Source organism: Macaca fascicularis, chromosome 13 (assembly GCF_037993035.2).
Source record: "Macaca fascicularis isolate 582-1 chromosome 13, T2T-MFA8v1.1".
In the NCBI taxonomy this organism is placed as follows: domain Eukaryota; kingdom Metazoa; phylum Chordata; class Mammalia; order Primates; family Cercopithecidae; genus Macaca; species Macaca fascicularis.
The window spans coordinates 8,825,500-8,844,903 of record NC_088387.1 but is presented as its reverse complement, the minus strand read 5'-3'; the positions used below and the strand labels follow the sequence as shown (position 1 = coordinate 8,844,903).

Sequence of the window (19,404 nt, the reverse complement as noted above, 5' to 3'; positions counted from 1 at the left end):
TAGTGACGGTGGAAGAATATATCCAAATGGAGCCTCCATTAGGCCAGGTCTTCATTTGTTTGGGATGAGTCAAGCCTCCCTGTGGTCTTTGTGTTGAATATGTGGTGTGAGTGGGAAATATATTTTGTGTGTGTGAAAAGCCACACAGATTTTTGAGTGATCTGTCACTGCAGCAAAATCTAGCTTAGCCTGACAAATACAATGTTGTTGCATTAAACACGAGCAGCCAGGTCAGAAGCTGATCAGGACTAGAAAATGCAGATCCACCCTGCCCAGTGCCACCTGCCCCATGCCTGTCCCCTCTCGGAGGCCTGGCCCCCTTTGTCCGTGTCCATCACACTGTGTGGAAGTGTTGCCAGCATGTCTAAGAAACTGTCCTGTAAAGTTGCTGACATTGACCTGGCTGCCTGGGGACACAAGGCCCTGGATATTGAGGAGAATGAGATGCTGGGTCTGATACATGTGTGGGAGCTGTATTTGGCCCCCAAGCCACTGAAGGACACCCATATCGCTGGCTGGCCATATGTGACCGTGGAGACAGCCATCCTCACTGAGACCCCTTGTCTCCCTGGATGCTGAGGTACAGTGGTCCAGCTGCAACACCTTCTCCACCCAGGGCCAGGTGGCGGCTGCCATTGCCAAGGCTGTCATTCCAGTGCATGCCTGGAAGGGTGAAACAAGCAAGGGGTACCTGTCATGCATCCAGCAATCACTGTACTTCAAAGCCGTGCCCCTCAACATGATTCTGGATGATGGTAGTGACCTCACCAACCGCATCCACACCAAGTACCCACAGCTCTTGCCAGGCATCCAAGGCATCTCCAAGGAGACCACCACCGGGGTCCACAACCGACACAAGATGATGGCCAAGGGGATCCTGAAGGTGTCTGCCATCAACAACTCCATCACCAAGAGCAAGTTTCACAGCCTCTAAGGCTGCCGGGAGTCCCTCATAGATGGCATCAAGAGGGCTACAGACGTGGTGATTGCCAGTAAGGTAGCCATGGTGGCAGGCTATGGTGATGTGGGCAAGGGCTGTGTCCAGGTCCTGTGGGATTTTGGGGACCCCTTCATCATCACTAAGATTGGCCCCATCAGCCACCTGCAGCTGCCATGGAGGGCTATGAGGTGACCGCCATAGACGAGGCCTGTCAGGAGGGTAACATCTTTGTCACTGCCACAGGCTGTGTTGACATCATCCTTGGCCAGCACTTTGAGCAGATGAAGGATGATGCCATCGTGTGTAACCCTGGCCACTTTGACATGGAGATCAATGCCAAGTGGCTCAATGCGAACCCTGTGGAGAAGGTGACCATCAAGCCCCAGGTGGCCAGGACTGGCTGAAGAGCGGCACGGCACCATCCTGCTGGCTGAGGGTCAGCTGGTCAGCCTGGGCAGTGCCATGGGCCACCCCGCTTCGTGATGAGTGACTCCTTCACCAACCAGGTGATGGTGCAGATTGAGCTGTGGACTCACCCAGACAAGTACTCTGGTGGGATTTACTTGCTGCCCAAGAAGCTGGATGAGGCAGTGGCTGAATCCCACCTGGGCAAGCTGAATGTGAAACTCACCAAGTTGACCAAGAAGCAGGCCCAGTACCTGGGTATGTCCTGTGATGGCCCCTTCAAGCCAGATCACAACCGCTACTGAGAACCATGCCTGCCCTTCACCTTCCAGCTGCTGCCCTTGCCCAGGCCCCGCCTCTCCTCTGTAAGAGCAAATGGCACCAACTTTGGGAGTGGTTTGTCAGTGTCCACCATAGACTCCCTGGTGCTGGTCACACAGTTTTAGGCCTCTGCTGCACCCCTCATATCGTTCTAAGTGTGGCAGGGGGAATCGAAAGACCCCTCCTCAAGCCCTGGTCAGGATGGTGGTACAAGGGACGCAGCCACAGGGAACCGTGAGCTCAGTGGTCTTGGAACTGCTCACTAAGTCAGTCTTTCCTAAGCCTGGAAATTGGTAGTGGAGTCACAAAGCCCATGTACCTTACCACCTAGACGTTCACCTGGCCTATGGATTTATACCCGTGTGCTTGGTTCAGTGGTTCCTCAGCCCATGACAGAGGGAAGGAGCTATATTCAAAGGCAAGGAGGAACTGTTTGAATTTTCCTGAGAGCCTGGCTTGGTGCTGGGCCTTCTCGTAAACCTCGTAACAATGAGATTGGTACTTTTAGTCTCTATTTTACAGGCGTTAGAATAGACCGTTAAGGGACAACTGAGAAAGGACAGAGAAGGGACAGCCAGAGGTTGAGGGGCGCCAGAAAAACACAAAGACAGCATATATCTGCCATCATTTTGTAACAAGAGGGTTCCTATCACAACCCTGGGTCCAAAACAGAGTAATCTGACTTATAATATTTATATAATGTTTATAATCTTAAATAAAGCAGGAAGGTGAGTAAATAAAAATCTTTGTGGCTAAAATAATTTTGAGGCTTTATTTTATAAATAATCCACTGCCAACAATGTATGGTATGAATAAGGGGCTATAGTCGTGTACCAATAAAGCATTGAGAAGATGCTGCAGTGTGTGGGCTGCAGGTAACTTGCAGTGTGAGGGCTGCAGGTAACCCCCTGGGCTTGAAAGAATGAGTAAAGTGGGAACTCTTGTCTTTTCAGACATGTCTCTTGTAAATAACCTGTTTTTAACCTAATCTTAGACTGTCAATTAATAGATGAATTTAACTCATTTATAATCTAAAAAAAAAAAAAGAAGATGCAGATCTTCCCTATGTGGGATGCTAACAGGTACCCAGACTGTGCCTGGCATTCTTCTTAGAAGAGCAAGAACATGTGCAAAGGAAACTGACAGCAATGGAGTCAAAGTCACACAGGTGGTAAGTTACAGTCTTTACAAGACATCTGTTTTGATGCTTTGCATATCCAGGTTTACATTTTCTGCCCTTGCCATATCTTCTTCAAAGTTATTTCTGTGATGAATATAAACTTATAATAATTTAATTATTAGCTACTATTAGTAATTTTTTTTCAGTTGATCTATGCTGCCTTTAAGGAGCTATATTTATGATTATGGTTTCTTTACTGAATTCTGGTAGCAAGTAATAAACACATCCATGTTTGTAAACAGAGCAAGTTGGATTTTGAGGGGATGAATATGTGGTGATCTAATTGGCCTCAAGGCAGTCAGAGATATAGCTTGGCAAGCAAGCCAGTGGAGGTAACATCTTCCGCTGTGGAGTCAGAGCAAATACCGCTCTTTGCATAGCACCATATTGAACGTATTTGTACTAAGTACATATCTAAGCGATTATGCATGGAAATACCCTAAATCATAATCTTTCCCCTGTAAAAAGTGATTTAAACAGTGACATGGATATATTTTTCAAAGCACACTTGAGAGAAGGAAATTGTGACCTGCTCAGCTGTATTTCTGCATTCTCAGGTTGGGCTACCAGGGATCTGCTGGGCTCCAGGTCTGGCTGCTTGAACATTCAAGGTCTGAGATGATTGCTTAGTTTTTCCTGCTTTTTGAGCCAAATATATGATAGAAATCACCCAGCCCTTCATTTTGCCATGTTCCGGAGGCACAACAAGGAGTAAAACATTCAAGAATTGTACATGGGTGTCACTCTCTAAATATAAAATCATAGACCACATGATTATTATTCTGAATATTGGCAGTTTAAATGGAAGGTTATTAATTATTTTGAATATTGGCACTTTAAATGGAAGGTTGTTTTGAGCAAAAAACTACCTACTGCAAAATAATTTGTGGTTCAACAGACATTGGCCATGTGGAACTAAATCTGGGAGAATCTCTGGTCTCAAACTGCTACTAAAAGTTGCAAAATTGAATGGGCAAGTAAGTATGGTCATTAAAATGTAAGTAGATGAAAATTGGATAATTGCATGCTGCTTTTTATCTTGACACATATTGTATTAAAAGTTACAGTGTAGAAGAACCATTTTCTTGGGAAATAAATAGATGAGAAGATTAAACAAGTGACTCTTTCTAAACCATGTAAGTGGGAGGAGAGCAGTTGAAAAGCATTATTTTACTGTTCCTACAATGCCCAGCTCAGGCGTGGACGCATAACAGCCACTCAATAAATATTTGTTGAGTCTATTAATGTTTGAATGCAAACAAAATTCCTATCTTTTCATTAAAATGGAGTGAGTACAATAGAGGAAATTATTTTAAAATGTAGTCCAGTATCCAAAACAAATCATCTCAATTTAGGTCTTAATTAGTATAAGAGTACATTGTTTTTATTGGTTTTCAAAATTTGTTTCATGATCATGACATAGGATTATTTGTGGTATATTCCCTAGGTTGAGTTAATGTAAAAAAAAAAAAAAATCTTTCTCCACTGCCTTGATATATTTGGCACCCTTTCTGTGAAGTGCTCAAAATATCATTTTGGGGGTACATTTTAGAGATGCGAAGGGAAATGTCTGAGCCATAAAATCCAAATCGGGATCTCCTTTTTAGCTTCAAGCTAAAGAAAGAAATTCATGGTTGAATATACATGCATCTCACACACTCTAGGGTCTGGTAGCGTTGGAGATTGTTTACGTAGCGTACATAGTTTTATGTTCAATAAATGCTTTCTGATCGACAGATGGACTAGTGAAATGCTTCAAGGTAGTGTGCCCATTCATTTGGAATTGTCTATTTGATCTGCAGAAGGGAAGACACACAGAAACCCCCCACCGCTGGGGAGGGTTTAGGACAGGGCAAGGACGTACGCTTACGGTCTGCAAGCAAAGATTCCTGATGGAGAATTCCCTTTATAGTGAAAGCTGGGTAATAACAGCTTTTAAAAACTTCAATTTCCAATATCAAGAGGCTTTTTTAAGGAGAATCTCTACTGTAACCAAAGAATTCAGCCTAAAATTCTAGAAGACCCAGTGGCCACTTATTGTGGTGTTTGTTCTCCCTGTAGCAACTTTTCTTTCCTTCCCTCCACCCCACAGTTCCCAACGAAACACACAGAGGTCACGAGCCACAATTAGCTTTGGTTAAGCTTCAGTTTAGATTTCCTAATACGTAACCACTAGCCCTCTTTTCCCCTAAAGGATATCCTATTGATTCTCTAGGATTCATGCATTTTAGGGTATTTTGATATTTTTACAGGGGATAAAGTTCAGTTCCCAGGTGAATCTCACTGTTTTCTCCTCTTGTGTTTCCATCAAGAAACCTAAAATTTGTCATTATATAATTCTTTTCCTTCTTTTAGAGACAAGGTCTCATTCTGTTGCTCAGGTTGGAATGCAGTGGCACAATCACAGCTCGCTGCAGTCTCTAACTCCTCGATTTAAGTGATCCTCCACCTCAATCTTGGAGTAGCTGGGACTACAGGCATTCACCACCACGCCCAACTAACTGTATTATTTTTTGCAGAGATAGAATCTCACTATGTTGCCCAGGCTGATCTCGAACTTCTGACCTCAAGTGATTCTCCTGCCTCAGCCTCCCAAAGTGCTGGGATTACAGGTGTGAACCATCACACCTGGCTGCATTGTAGAGCTTTAATTACAAAGAGAAGTGAAGCTAATAGACAAATTGCCTGATACATTCAAAGTCACCGACAGCCGACTGGAGTTAGGATTAGAAGTTTGTTCTTGGCTTTCTAATTTCCTGCTCAGCTTCTTGTCCATAACCAGCATGATAAGAGGGGATCTCTGGTGGTCACAGCTTCCATCACACAGTGGTTTGATTAATAGGCCAACATTCATAAAGTGCAACGGTGGTGCCAGGATAGAGGAAATCCCAACAAATGCTGGTTTCTGTTATTGTTATAATTGACTTATCATACACCAGAGCATATTTTTCTTGCTCTTACCCAAAATACTAAGGCCACTTACCTGATAGTCCTTTTGCTTCCTGTTTAGAAAAGAGCACATTAAATATATTTTCAAACATTTACTTCATCACATCCTTGTTACCCACAGCACTTCACAAAGCAACCTTCTTTCATCCAGACTCTGCTTCCCCTTCCAGTCATCACCCAAGATCATTGTTAGTCACTCATAATGACCCTGGGATCTCAGAGACAGTAGGATTAGCAGGGAAAAAATTTATCCAACTGATGATTTCCTATGTAGCTACTATGTATCAACCCCTTACTACAGAGAAGTTCCCAAAGCTAAACTTCAGAAATTTAGAGGTGAGTATCAGACCTCATTTTCTCATTTCTGGGGAGTGGGACACCTAGGATCGAGGTGACAGGTGACCTCAGCACAGTACTCTCTCCCATAGGTAAATTTGTGTATGCTCTCTTCACTTTACCCTTATTTCCTCAGAGTTTTAATTTAATTTTAATTTTAAATTGACAAGTAAAAACTGTACATATTTATGGTATGTACATATCATATCAAACATACAGTTTGATATGGTATAATATTTTGAAATATGAATGCATTCGAAATGGCATTCGAAATGGCTAAATCAGGCTAATTTACATATACATTACATCACACAGTTATATATTTTTTTTCTGGTAAGAACACTTAAAATCTACTCTCTTGCCAATTTTCTAGAATACAATATGTACGTTGTTATTAACTATAGTCAACATATTGTACAATAGATCTCTTGAACTTATTCCTCCTATCTCACTGAAATTTTGTATCCCTTGACCAGCATTTCCCCACCTTCACTGCCCCCATTCCCAGCCTCTGGTAACCATCATTCTACTCTCTGCTTCTATGAGTTCAGCTTTTTTAGATTCCACATAGAAGTGAGAGCATGCAGCTTTTGTCTTTCTGTGCCTGGCTTATTTCACTTAGCGCAATGTCCTCCAGGTTCATTTATGTTGTCACAAATGACAGGATTTCCTTCTCTTTTTAAAGCTGAATAGTATTCCGTTGTGTATACGTAACATTTTCTTTACCTACTCATTTGTTGATGGACACTTAGGTTGATTCCATATCTTGGCTATTGTGAATAGCGCTACAATAAACATGAGAGTGCAGATATCTCTTAGACATACTGATTTCATTTCCTTTGGATATACGTTCAGTAGTGGAAATGCTGGATCATATGGAAGTTCTATTTTTAATTTTTTGAAGAACTTCCATATTGTTTTCCATGATGGCTGTGCTAATTTACATTTCCACCAACAGAGTGCAAGGATTCCCTTTTCTCTTCATCTTCTCTATCACTTCTTATCACTTCCTTATCTTTTTGATAATAACCATTCTAACAGGTGTGAGGTGATATTTCATTGTGGTTTTGATTTGCACTTCTCTAATGATTTGGGGCATTTTTTTTCCATATACTTATTGACCATTTAAATGTCTTCTTCTGAGAAATGTGTATTCAGATCCTTTGCCTATTTTTCAATTGGGTTATTTGTTTTCTTACTATTGAGTTGCTTAAGTTCCTTATATATTTTGGATATTAACCCCTTCTCAGATGAGTGACTTACAAATATTTTCTCTCATTCTGTATGCTGCCTCTTCATTCTGTTGACTGTTTTCTTTGCTGTGCAAAAATGTTTTAGGGAACACAGACATGAAACTGGGAGTTGATGGCACAGAGAATTTGCATTAAAGCCAGGAGAGTAGGTGAGTTATCTGACGGAGGATATAGATTAAGAAAGGAATGAGGACCAGGATGGATTCCTTAGGAATTTAGAGTTTGGGTAGAGGAGGAGGGGCCAGAAAATGATACCTAAACCAAAACAAAACCAGCCAGAGAATAGGAAGAAATCCAAGAGAACAGAAAACTGCCCGGATGGAGCAATCCCATGGGTTTTCAAAGATGAGATGAATACCAACTAGAGTCCGTCAGCTTTACGGACATGAAAGTCAACAGTGATTCTATGCATCTGGTATTTTAAGTATTCATCAGACGGAGATAGCTGCAAACTTTTAGCCTGAGACTTTTATTTTCTAGTCTTAGAATTTTAGAGGATTTCAAATTCTAAAATGGTAACTACTTAACATACACTGATATTCTGTTTTCATTTTATCATGCATCCCACTTATAAGCTGAAATATACTTATGCACTTAAATAAGATTTTCCTCTGACTAAATTGCCAATCTCCTGAGAAAAATCTGATAAACTAAATTTTAATTAATCTCCGTTATACCCTTCTCATCTTTCCTCGAATGAATTAATTTTTTCCCATAGCAACTTAATACCTAGTTCACTTAGACACCAACTTTCACTTTAGAGCCTGTGCTTGGTTCTTGCATTTTCTGCATATTGATATTTTTTTCCAAAAAGATCATATTTTTAAACATAGGTGTTCTTTTCTAAGATCTAGGTGATTCTAGATTCTAAGATTTTGATTCTCTATTTTTCACCTTTTATTAATCCATTCGGAAAATATTAAGCATTTTCTTTGTGCTGAGTTCTGGCGTACAAAGATTAACAAGACACCATTCTTGCCATCGCAGCTATCAACCAAGTAAGGGAGACAGACCCGTAAGTGGACAAGCGTAAATCAGTACCTAGGAAAGGGACACTGGATCTCCGGGAAGTTCTCAGTCACACTGCAGCGGCGATGCCTGTTGTAATACTGTTGTTTTTTGTAATGCTGTCTTGACCCGGTTTTGAGGCCCTGACTAGAGACTGATCAGATCCTTCTTGGCATCTGATTGAGTCCATACCTCAGCCACCTTTCTTATTGGGCTCTCACCCTCTGGGGCTCCTGGGCACCCACGTTTATCTCCCTGGGGCCAGGTGCCAGACAACTAGGGACAGATTCAGTGCCTAGGAACCCAATGAAGTATTCAAATTAGTGAACCCACAAGCAGCCTGGAAACCCAGCTAAGCCCACCTCGTTTGCCATATATAAGCTGTCTGACAGCCCCAGCTTGCTCTTACCCTGCCCTTTTGCAAGCCCCTGTGTGGCCCTGCTGACAGCCTGCTCTGGTTTGGAGCTGTAGGTAACAAATTCTGTTTCTCACCTCTGAGTGTCTTTGTGTTGTGTCCTGACGTTGAGAGAAACTTTAAATCTTATACAACACCAGGCTGAATCTTAACATCTGTTTAGGTATTGGATAGGTGAGGAGTTGAAGTCAGAGGAGAAATCAGCCCAGGCAAGGAAGAGAGTCAACTTGTGATGAGTTTGCAGATGCACATATGGGCACCATCCAGACACTGAAAGTCATGGAGAACATTTAAGCAAGAAGGAGTTACAGGCCTGTGGACAATGACATCTCAGAGGCAGGAAGAGAAGTGCAATCCAGGGAGATGACAGCAAAAATACACCCCGAGAAGTGTGAGGCAGCAGTGTGTGGTAGGATCTGATGGATTCCAGGAGTCTCTAAGGTAGGGAGTGACCGGAAGTGTCAAATGCGGGGAAGTTGTCCAGAAAAGTCAGCACGAGAAAGTAGGTATTGAACTGGGCAGTGAGGAGGTGGCTGGTGGTCCTAGGAAGAGCAGTTTCGGTATTGTGGCTGCTGCACATGCTGGTTCATGATGGTTTGAAGTAGGGGTGAAAGGTGAAGAACTAGAGTTAGTGAGAGCAGAACAGTTTGTTGAGAACTTTCAGTAAAGAGGAGAGGAGAGAAATGGGGACGTAAGAGTGAGAAAGTGCATGTGGAATTCTTTCTCTCTGTCTCACTCTCTTTTTTTTCACATGGGAAAGGTTTGAGCATGTTTGAAGTGCCGGAGTTACAGGACAGGGATGGTTGATAGAACCAGGTGCTGCAAGAAATGGTCAGGGCAGGCCAGATGTAGTGGCTTATGTCTGTAATTGCAGAGCTTTGGGAGGCTAAGGTGGTAGGATCACTCGAGCCCAGGAGTTCAAGGCAACACAGTGAGACCCTGTCTCTACAAAAAAGTTATTCGGGCATGGTAGCATACACCTGTCGTCCCAGCTATTCCGGAGGCTGAGGCAGTAGGGCTGCTTGGACCCAGGAGTTCAAGGCTACAGTGAGCCGTGTTTGTGCCACTGTACTCCAGCCTAGGCAACAGAGTGAGAACTCATTTCAAAAACAAAACAAAACAAAACAAAAAAGAGGTGGTGAAGGCAAAGGTAGAAGAAGGGCTGGAACCAGAATTACAGAGATCCTGCTGCTCAGAAAGTACCTGGTAATGTATGCGTGGGTATATAGGGTCAATCCTCATCGTGAATCAGATTTTTGCAAATTCACCTACTGGCTAAAATTGATTTGTAATTCCTGTTAAAAGAAAAACTTCAGGCAAATTAAATTTAACAGAGTTTAATTGAGCAACGGAGTCATGAAATGGGCAGAATAGGTTCAGAGAGGACCCATGCTACTGTGTGGTCGGAGAGGATCTATGAGCAGAAATAGGAAAGTCATGTTCAGAAAATGGAAGGGAGATACAAAAACAGCTGGATTGGTTACAGCTTAGCAGCGTTTGCCTCACTTGAACATGATGTGAACAGTTGACTGCCTGTGAGTGGTTGAAGTACGATTGCTGTGATTGGCTGAGACTCAGTCAGTTATTGCAAGATTAGGTGATAGTCTGTTTACACGTCCAGTTAGGCGACAGTTCACTATGCACCGAGAAACCTTTAGGATAACCTTAACATATATAAGGAGGCAGCTTTAAGCTAGACTTAATGTAACACTCTCAAATCTGTCTCTTGGTGCTTTTAAATTCATTTGTAGACATACACAGAATGGCAAAAAATTGGAGTTGCACAATGTGTATGTCCTCAGCTAAGGCTGAACAAGACAATGGTCTTGTTTCAGCTCCCTGAATACGTGTCCTTTTCACAATCTATGTAGTAACACATTTTTCCAGTCTGAGGGCTTTCTGATGGAGATGTTGCTGTTTAAAATGGCCCTCAATTGTAGTGCTGAGGTGCTTTCCAGTGTTCCTGTGTGAGATGGCTGTGATGCGCCCTGTGGAGAAAATATGTGTATTAAATGAGCCTCATTCAGCGTAAGTTATGGTGCTGTTGGCTGTGAGTTTAACGCAAAATGAATCAACAATATAGATTTTTTAAAGTGTGTAAACCAAAATTTTGTATTGATTGATGAAAATGTGACTGCTACTACCACAAATAATGAAAATCAACTATATACTCACGTATGCACACACGTGTATGAGTCTATATAAGCTGTATAGATGCCTCATTTACTGACTCAGTTAATCCTCACGCCATTCCTATGTGGTAGGCCATTTCATGATCCCCTCTGTATCAATGTGGGCTTGAAGACTCTGAGAGGGCAATGATTTTCCCAGTGACACAGACCTGTAAGGCAGGGCAGGGATAGGAACTTGGGCAGTGTGACTCTGGAGCTGTGCTGTTAACTACTTCTTCCATGTGCCTGTTGGTGTGTGGATCTAAACTAGGAAAGAGGCTTAAGAAAGGCTTTTATTAGCACTGTTTGTCACTTGGAAAGTACAAGCAGAAAAAGCACATGGGTTGCCTGATCCTAGCTTGGAGATTGGTGGTGTGAGAACAAAGTTGAAGCCTATGAGTGTTGAATGTATTGTCCAGAAGGACTCAGAGTGGAGAGGAAGACCACGAGTCAAGGACCAAAAGTTAGTTATTATTTAACCAAGTAATAAAAAAACAAACAAAACACGAAACAAAAGAAATTATATTGAGCCCTTGCCAAGTACCACTGTTCTTGGTCCCAAGATTATAATGATTCATAAAGCATGATTCTATCCTCAAGAAATATAGAGTTGCAAGGCACATACAGGTAACAGCCCGACAGTGACACGTGTGCCCTGCAGCCCCAGGAAGACGACTACCTGGTCCTGTGAGTCCAAGTGGCTTCCCATAGGAAATGCCACCTGCATTCAGCTGGAGAAGGACGAATAAGATGCGTGACTTCGAACCTCTTGAAACTTTAGATGCCTCAACTTTGAAATGAGGATCAAAATAGTTTGACATAGGTTGTTATGAGAATTAAATGTAGTACTTCAGTGAAGCCCTTAGCATAGTACCTGAAACATACTAAGGCCTTACTAGAAGATGCTATTACAGCAATATTATTTAGTAGGTGGAGAGCAGAAAGAAGGATGTCTAAGGAAGGTGAAGAACCAAACGAAGGAAGCAACATGGTTCATGACTGTGGGCTGGGCAGCAAACAGAGCTTTTGGTGGGTACAGCAATGGCCCAGAATATGGTGGGGGTAGTAGCAGTGGGGAGGCAGAAAGTGGCAGGGCCAGATTTCATCCACATCAAGGAAGGATGGATTTTTTAATGAGATGTGATTTTCAGGGCAGAGATTTTGAGTAAATTAGAAGCCCAGGTAGTTAACAGTGAATTGTTAGGCCAGGTACGTTGGCTCACAGCTATAATCTCAGCACTATGGGAGGCTGAAGCAGGAGGATCACTTGAGCTCAGGAGTTCAAGACCAGCCTGAGCAACATGGCAAAACCCCGTTTCTAAATAAATAAATAATAAATAAATGACAGTGAGTTGTTTCTATAACTGTGCTAGTTTCCTTGACTCACTCCTCATTAAGATACCTAGCTTCCCAGTTTAATCTCCTTCTTATCACCATATTTATCTACGTATTCTGATTAGTTTTATTCTGGGTCCTCAGGGAAAATGAGCTGGTTTTATCATCTCTGGACACTCCATTCATGCATTCACTCACTCACTCACTCACTCATTCAGACTTTATTAACTCTCTTGTGTCAGGACTTTCTTCTGCATGCTGAGGGATACACAGCGATAAAGATGGAGGCACTCAGAATCTCGGCCAAGAGACAGAAAGGAAAATAAATAATAACAGCTGTGGGAAGTGGCGGTAAGAGATTGATAAGAAGAAGTCCTTGGGGGAACATAGATGAGAGATGGGATAGAGGATAAATGATAAGGAATCCAGTGAAATGGACACGTGTTTGTGGGATCTGGAGGTTCATGCTTGACCACTGGTACTGACCAGACACTTATGTTTTGGCAAATCTCTCCTAAGACAATAACATCGTACATTTGTGGGAACTAAGATGGAGCACACCCAGTGAATACCATACAAGGTTGAGTTTCCTAACCTCCTAGAATCTGAAGAAAGTTTAACCTTTTCCCTGGAAGTACAAATTTTTGATGTAAAATAATCACTGACCTTCTAAACTCCATTCATGGCCAGGTATGGTGGCTCACACCTGTAATCCCAGCACTTTGGGAGAGGGAGGATTGCTTGAACCTAGGAGTTTGAGACCAGCCTGGATAACATAGTGAAACTACGACTCAACAAAACAACTAAAAAATTAGCCAGGCATGGTGGCACATGCTTGTAGTCCCAGCTACTCAGGAGGCAGAGGTGGGAGAACTGCCTAAGCCAGGGAGGTTGAGGCTGCAGTGAGCCATGATCATGCCACTGTACTCCAGCCTGGGTGACAGTGAGACTCTGTCTCAAAAAAAGGTAAAAATTAAAATTAAAATCCATTAATTGCTGATAATTATAAATTTTGCTTTGAGTGATAAAGTTATATAGAATGTTCTACCTCTTCAGCAAAGAAACCATCAAGTCCTCAAGGTCAAGGACCTATGTTCTAGCATCATAGAAGGGGATTTGGGCCAATACAGCTGCCAATTATCTCCACTCACCTCTGCTCACCATCATGACTAGCTCCCAGAATCAGTAGTGTTCTGATTGAAACTGATCTTTCCAAGTAATGAGAAGGATACGTTGGGTAACCAAATGGCTTTCCAAGAAGACAAACGCAACCTCTGTTGACAAGTAACACAGACTACCTTGTTTTCAACAGAAGGATTCAAAATACAATTGCAAATGTACTGATTAACACTGTAAGCTGGGTTGGGGGTGAGACAATTTGTCTCAGGAGGGTTGAAACAGGATATGATTTTGAGAAATATCAACCCCACTTTTTAAATTAACTTATTGACAAAATACTGTCAAGATTCTTTAAGGAAACTACATTTATGGTAAAAGTATTCTATATGTTTTTGAAAATAGCTTTATGCTGCAGATGGTAGGAAAGAATAAATTAACTAAAATATCTTTAATGTTCTTTTCTAGCACTGTGACTAGTAAAATATATTTCAAGCCCCAAATAAAAGAGTTGATGTGAACTTGATCTATCTCAGGTAACCAATAAGCATTTCAAACTCTCATGTCAGGGATTTTTAATGGTCGTAGAAGGCATTTCTTAAAATATTTTACACTCACTAACCCCATCTGCTTCAATAAAAGCATTGCCCTAAACCTTCAGTTATCTTTCTAGAGGCCTACTGCTGCTACCTAGAGTTCACAGCCAACATTGATTACATTTACTACGTGGTACTGAAAAATCGATTCAATATTAGAAAACTGTGAAAATGATAGAAATTTGATATGATGCCAACCTACTAACTGCTGTGAGTTCAGGAACAAAGGAAATATTAGTAGGTGCAAATATGGTATCACTAGATAAAATTCCACTTTATATTCTCCCCCAATCTGGCAACTCTGGTGAGTAGCATCTTTCAAGTGTGTTCTTCAATCACATTTGAATACATACATTTGAATCTATGAGTGTGTCTTTACCTAAGAAAGGAAAGTCCTCTTCAGGAAGAAGCCCTGTCTTTGCAAGTAGAAATAATTGACTCAACGGGCACAATGTGATCCACTTTTAAAGTATGTTCTTCCGTATGACACTTGGGTAGTAATAGTAACGATCTTTCTTATTTTATGCTCCACTAGGGCATATGTGGCCAATTGTATCGCCAGTGTAAGTCTGGATTACTTTCTATTACTTTCTATTGATAATTTTTAATAACCGAAGACATTTGGAACTGGAAGGCAGTCAGTGGTGCTTGCAACAAAGCAGGGGCAATTAAGATGGGTGAGGGTTTTAAGCTCTGCATTGGTCTGTGCACATCGGGAGAGGCAGTCAGCCATCAAAAAAATTAAACCATTTGGGTCTTGGGTTAAGGTCTGCGAACTGTTTAATGTCATAATTGCCTGCTGCCTCAATCATCAAACTGAATGAACTTCTAAGTTGAAATGTCATAAACGCTCAGTGTAAAGATTTATATAACCCAGGTATCCGACCTACCGCCACGCCATGCCTGTGGCAGGCAGTATTTGTTATGTCTTACTCAACCTTTTGGGAAAAAAATAAATAAATCCGGAAATGTGCTTGTTCTGGCAATGATCAAAACATTAAGGACCAATTCTGTTACCTGTATGGTGTGTTCAGATTCTGTGATAAACATATCCATTTCCTATAAAAAATAATTCAGATACAAATTCCTTTGGTAGAAAATGGTTAGTGTCATGTTTTCCCACTGTATATTTAGCCAAAATGTGATAGGAATATTTTTAGTTAGAGTAAATTCTTTTTTCTGAAGAAGCACATTATTTTGTGATTATCAGTTACATTTTGATCCTCCCGAAAGAAAAATCCAAATTTCATCATGTGTTTATTGTAAATGTGTGCTAAATAACAAACCAATATTTTGTAGTCAGATATTATTTGGAATTTCTCCTTTTTATATAATATAGGATTATTTTAAAGTCAGTGATTCATATAACTCAAAATAATGCCACATTTTGCTTGTTATACAGAAGTAAAAACAAAATTTCAGAGACACTGTGACAAAAGTTCTCTTAGTTCTGCCAAACCAATATGTACTTATCAAGTCATAAAAATTGTGTTCATTAGACCCTTACAAATCAATAATAAAAATAAAAATAAAGTGAGCAAAAGACCTGAACAAACCCTTGACAAAAGAAGATATATAAGTGGTTAATAAGTATGTGAAAATAAATTCAACATCATTAGTTACTAGGGAGGTGCAAATTAAAACCACGATGAAATACCACACATGCCTTCGTATGGCTAACATTGAAAAAGACTGAGAATACTCAGAGTTGATAAGAATGCGGAGCGTTTGGAACTCTTATGCACTGATGGTGGGAGCATGTATTAAGAGCCGGTTACATTACATGCTGACACAAATGAGGAAGCACAAGAAGATGTCCCTGCCCAGAAGATGGCTAGTGTGCCAAGGAAGCTGGTCAGGAAAACAGATGATTTCCACACTGTGTAAAGTGTAGCGTATGCAGCAGTTCCTACAGAAGTCCTTGGGCTGGTTTTGTGCCAGATAGGGCTAAGGACAGAAGGCAGGCAGGGGCCGATGTTAGGTGGCATGTCAGCTGAGCCTGAAAAGACTAGGGGTGAGTCAGAGAAAGAAAGAAAGGAGGGAAAATAGATCACCAAACACAAAATGATCGATATTTTTAAAATATGGTAGATATAGGGAACTTTGGGATGCCAGAGGGAATAAGAGGGGTGGACAGAAATAGCAGGCAGGAGGCTACAGAGAAAGGCAGGAATTACATATTTGAAGTATGAGGTATGCCGCCATGCTGAAATATTTGGTCTTTGTCCTGAAAGCTATGAAAATACAACAGAGGTTTTAAAGCTGGGAAATGTGATCAGACGTGGCTTTTGGAAAGACCGCTCTTTGAGCAGCATTGAAAATTGATGGGATGTAGGTCTGATGGAAGACAAGGCAGTCAACTGACTATTTAAAAACCACTTATAATTCACTATAACCAATATGGAGTTACCTCTTTCAGTGACCCAGGTCTTGATATCTGGAGGTTGCCACCAAACACGTGTGTGTTTTCTCTTTAGGTGTTTGTTTTTCTTCCTGAAAGCTGTGCACTGTAGGATAAAAATGCTGAACATCCCTCAGCAATGCTACTGAAGAAAGCAAACTTACGCAGATGATGACAGCATTATTTTGCCACAAGATCATAGTATTCAAAATAACATTTCATCAGAGAGAAACTACCTTCCATCAAAGACCATCAGAATCCAAGGAACCAAGCAGCCTGCACACCCCCTGCCCGTTCTCAGCAGTTTCTGTCTGGCATGCCTCAATGGACCCTGGACAAAGAGACCCTCAAATCAGCGAGACTGAAGAAGAAAGGCAATTTGAAGCCTCTCTCCTCCAGTTCAAAAGGCAGTTTCTAAAGTGCTTGCAGCAAATCAGCTCATGGTCAAAGTGCACACCAAGGAGAGACATCAGATACGGGTCACAAAGGCTGTATAAAGCAGATTTGACTATGTCAGTCAGAGTCTGCCTGGAAGACAGCTCATGCCCGGATGGTTTATCATGGGTGTCTAATACAAAAGCAAGTTACAGAGGTATTAGAAGATCTGAAAACAAGGAAAGTGAAGCAATCCAGACATTGACAACTGCAGGAAGCTATTACCACAACAAGGGTTGGAGGGGCAAAGAGAAGGGATATATGTACATGTATACCAGGGTCCAGGAGCTGGGGCCTTTGAGGGCTGATCTGCTTGGTGAGAACAGACTTCCAGAAGAGATAAAGCCCATGCTGGAAAAGCCTGTGGACACAGGGAGGAATTACGAATACCATGGCTTCACCCCTCCTCCACCCACCCTCTAATTTCCTGTAAGTGCTTCCATTGGCTGAATCTAACAGGAAGCAGTGAGTAAAGGCTTCTGGGAAGTGTAGTTTGCATTGTTAGCCCACTGTTCTACAGGGCAGGAATGGGCTTCCTGGGCTGGGGTGGGTACTTGAAGGCAAAGGGATTACCTATGAAGTCAGTTGATCTTGGCATGTGTTTTCTGTAGTAAACAAAGAGCAGTTAACCTGCTAATTTGCCTGTTTTCAATGAGAAGACAACAACATATTGTATAGTTACATTGATACGGGAGTTGGGAAGGGAAGTGCTGGGTAGAGAAAGGCGGGTTCCTGGCTAGGGCTCCACTCCAGCAGACCTAAGTGAGGACAGGCACTCCTGCTTTCACCCCAAATGTTGCATTTTCCAAGACCACTCTGGCCTGCCATGCCCCCATCCTGGGCTGAAAACCTGAGACCCTAGCCAACAGACAACACAGGCAGCCAGACATTGAGAGGAGCACATCACCAGAAGAAGACACAAGTGGCTGGAAGGCAAGAGGATGTCAAGGGAGCACGCCAGCAGAAGAGCACACCAACAGATGCTAGCACACCCTCAGGCCATTGACGGGCGGGACAAGGCGGAGTTTGACTGAGGCAGTTAGAGGAGAGCCGGGGCCCACGGGAAAAACCATCTCCCTTCTGTCTTCCTCATCTGCTGAGAGCTACTTCCACTCAATAAAATTCTGTACTCATTCTCCAAGCCCACGTGTGATACAATTCTTCTGGTACACTAAGGCAAGAACCTGGGATACAGAAAGCCCTCTGTCCCTGTGACAAGATAGAGGGTCTAATTGAACTGGTTAACACAAGCTGCCTGTAGACAGCAAACTAAAAGAGCACCCTGTAACACATGCCCACTGAGGCTTCAACTGTAAACATTCACCCCTAGACACTGCAATAGGGTTGGAGCCCCACAGCCTGCCCACCTGTGTGCTCCCCTAGAGGTTTGAGTAGTGGGGCACTGAAGAAGCGAGCCACACTCCCACTGCACGCCCTGCAAGGGAGACAAGGGAACCTTTCCCATTTCAATATCAGAAGGTCTCAGGGATTTCCCAAGGGTGTCCTCTAACATGCTTCAAATTCATAAATACAGTTCAAGCAAACTATATTTAATTTACTTAACAGCAAACAACCTTCAGTTTTCTTACCTGGTCATTTTAACATGACCAGGAGACAGGGGTCCTCTTACCTCAGTCACTTACTAAAATCTGAAAGCAAATTTAGAGCTCAATTTCCAAAGTTCCTTTAACTACAATGAAGTCTAGATGACTTCATCTAGAGGGAGAGATTAAATCTCTGAGGAGGAGGAGCTTAGTGAGGATGTTATGGAAGTAGGAATCTAGGTACATGTATTAATACAAAGAGGTAACATCAACTTTGAGATATCCTATGATAATTAATACATGATTGTGAAATTTTGAGAAAACAAATAATTCAGTGAAGTGAACAACAGTAAAGAAAAGGGACAAAGAAAATGACTGGGGACCCTCTCACTACCTCCTTAGTCAATGAAATATTTCACTGTCCTGTCTGTTGTACCTCACAAGAACAATGGCTTATTTCACTCAAAGGCCCACAGATCAATGACCTCAGGACACTTGGCTGAGCTTCCTCTTCCACATCTACTTCAGCACTGATCCGGGGTCTTCTCTGGTCTCCTTCCTCTCTGATCAGCCCCTGACTCTACCCACTTTTGATAATTTTCTTCCTCTTTGTGTTTACTGATCCTGTATCTGCCCCCCAACTGAAATTGAACCCGTCAATTTATTATCTTTTTGATCTAGCATTCAACGACACTTATGCAATTCTGATTTTAAGTTTGACATTGTGCTGAGTAAATGGAGGAGGGAAAAAAACACAAAACAAACAGACCCAAAGAAACTCAAGGCATGATTCTTAGTTTCATGGGACTGATACATCTTGATATCCTCTTGTACTTTTTCGAATCCTTTTTAATAAGCACTCACTGATAAGCTGATGATAACAACTAACATATTTAAACACTCACTGTTTGCATCAGACACACCATTGTTCTCATTTTTGTCCCCTTTCATCAGTGTCATTAGGTATGTTGTATTGTTATCATTTTTTGACAGAAGAGA

The 19,404-nt window shown here is 41.9% G+C and overlaps 1 pseudogene; it reads left to right on the top strand.

The window, feature by feature from the left end:
* Positions 1-360: 360 nt before the first annotated feature.
* Positions 361-1,650, top strand: LOC135966933 (adenosylhomocysteinase pseudogene; annotated as a pseudogene).
* Positions 1,651-19,404: the final 17,754 nt, after the last annotated feature.